The following is a 2,843-nucleotide window of genomic DNA, read 5'->3' as shown; positions in this document are numbered from 1 at the left end:
TATTTTCTGCACTAATTGTTTTCCATTAAAGGTCTCATATGTTTTGTCTTGATGTAGCAGATGGCAGAACCCATTTAGAGCAGGAAGATTTGGGGGTTCCCTCCCTCTGCCCTGTAACAGTAAGTGCAGAAGATCGAATTCTACTCTTTGAGCTAGACATCAAAGGTTGTAGCAACATTGTTCACTATAAACTACCAAGAGTACATGGATTTGAACCACTCTTCATCTGAACACATCCGATTTTATTCTGTCGATTTTTATTGACATGGCTTGACACATCTTTACCCACTCCCCTACCTGGCTGGTAGTTATGGCAAAGAAAGACTGTTTACTCATCTTCAAGTCCCATGTCATCAGCATTGGACTACTTATTGACTTGATTAGAGTAACCCAGCTATGTAAATATATAACATACTAGAAATAAAATATTACATGTAAATATTTCACCAATGCTAATAATGGGATTTAATTATACTCATTAAACACTGTTCCATAACGCGAGAGAGTAGTTCCATGAGTGTCAGTAAATCATCTTGATTTCATGCATTATAGCAAAAAACTCCTCAAAACCTTAATTTCCCCAAAACATTCACTTACAATACAACGGAATGAATTAATTTTCTAGCAAGTCAGTGACTGTGAAAATATAAACACACACATGCACAACAGTGTTGAACTATCATTGTAATGAGCACACTAACTTCTAGTCAATCAAATTTTAAATCATATTAACGAATTAAATGATCTCCTTGCTCAAAATTATGAGGAATAATGCTTTTATATATGTAAAAAAAGTCATGTTGAAATAAAGTGTGAAAATGAGTCATTACTTGTACACTCAAAATGATGGTCGCATGTAATTCTGAATAGAAGTCTCTGGGACCCAATGACTGCATTTCTCTGGTATTGACAGATGGGATGAAGCAGCCCAGGCAGTGATGGAATCATACTCCTACTAATATTAGATAACTTTCCCCACAAGAATGAACAGGTTTCCAAGGTATTCTCCATTCTTTTCCTTTCTTTCCCAAAGAATTTGAACATGAAGGGTTCAAACTTTGAGATAACTCAAGAAGAATGGGGTTGGTTACAAACACTACCCGACTTTCAAGTTTTGTTTCCCTCAGTGTTCTCTTGTGGCCAAAAGATAATTCAACAATAGTAGGCGGAAATGGGCATTATAGGAATAATGACAGTAATGGCATCAGTATCTCATTGCCTCTTACTCTCCACTACTTCACCTATAATCTCGAATGCTTCTTATGCTCCACACAGCTCCTGTATCTCTCTTTACACATTAAAATAAGCTGTTAGAACTGCTAGAGATTTCTCAACATCCTTAATTATAAAATGATATTCACCTATTACTTTAATAGGAAATGCAAGTTCTGACAACTCTAAATAAACGAATTTCCTGTTGCCAGGAAAATGTTGTTAGGGGATTCAATTTTCTAATTACTTGGCATACATTTCCTTTTGGGTAGTGTACTAGGATATTACTACTCATGGTGGGGAATTTTACAGCAAATGCAGCTTTTTTTTTTTTTTTTTTTACTTTTTAATAAACCACCATTTAAGCACTTTCTTTACATAATGCTGTTTTTCTTGTACTATATTTCTTCCAACTGCACAGAGTTTTGTTGAAAAGAATTTTGTGACATGGGGCAGGTTTTTCCAATTAACTATTATCTACTCCTTTTCAAAACAATCTTCGAAAGTTAAAGTGCTCATCTCCCAGCATTAAAATACAAACAAACAAAAACTACAATTTTAAGTTTTAATGCATTTCAGTGGTGGATATGTTTTAACTTCTATCTAATGCTAATAAATGTAAAATACACGGTTAAAATATGATGTATGTATTTATATTTAGTTTATGTATTTATAATTAGTCTATAATAAAACAAATGTATTTAACAGTTATTAATTTAAAAAATAAAGACAAAATGATATGTAGACTTCCTTTGTTTCATACGAGGTAAATCTCTAAATTAAGTTGTTTTGCATCTAATGTTACACCTATAAAATTTAGAATGTATTGGGAAATTTTGCATCATTTATTAATGTTTTTTCTGCATTTTTACCACAGAACACAGCCTGAAATTTTCTTCTTAGTTGAAAGTGTTTCTTTATGGATGGACGTAACAGTAACATTAAAAAATATCTAATTTGAAAATTTGGTATATTTATTGATTTAAGCATTAATTTTATTACATCTTCAGGCTTCTTGATTTTATTTGCCTGATATATGTTAATTATCTTTGAGAAGAAATAGTTTACTTTGTTTTAACTTTTTCTCCCTCCCTTCCTTAACCTTCTTTAGTATACCTTCACTCATCATTTTCATAATAAATCAATCATACATGTATGTAATAATAAAAATTAAGGTATATTCCCACATAATGAATGGAAAGCTGACAATAAAATGACTGCCTTTCAAATGTTCTAGAGAAAATTTTGGGGAAGGGTGGTAGGAATAATTATCTAAAGAGCACAAAAAATATTTGTCGAATTGCCATAAGAGCCTCAGGAAAACTAAAGGAAAGAGACGTACTAAGGTATGAAAGGTGGGAGCTCAAGACATTACACTGTTTTTTGCCCCTCTTTGAAGACATTACTACTGTAAAAAAGATAACCACATGGAAACTCCTAATATCATCAATTAGATCACATCTTTTCTGAAATTATGTAAATGAATCATAATTTTTGGTTCTGAAAGCTGGTTTCTTCTGTTCAAACCTTTAAGATTGCCCACATTAATTTTATTGCAACAAATCCATTTTCCCTCAAATTTACTGATTCCATTGTCAGAACTTTCAGTTGTTCCCCGCTCTGGATTATTA

This window comes from Condylura cristata, unplaced genomic scaffold, assembly GCF_000260355.1.
Source record: "Condylura cristata isolate star-nosed mole 26May11 unplaced genomic scaffold, ConCri1.0 scaffold00021, whole genome shotgun sequence".
NCBI classification, from domain to species: Eukaryota; Metazoa; Chordata; class Mammalia; order Eulipotyphla; family Talpidae; genus Condylura; species Condylura cristata.
Note: the sequence above shows the minus strand (reverse complement) of the source record.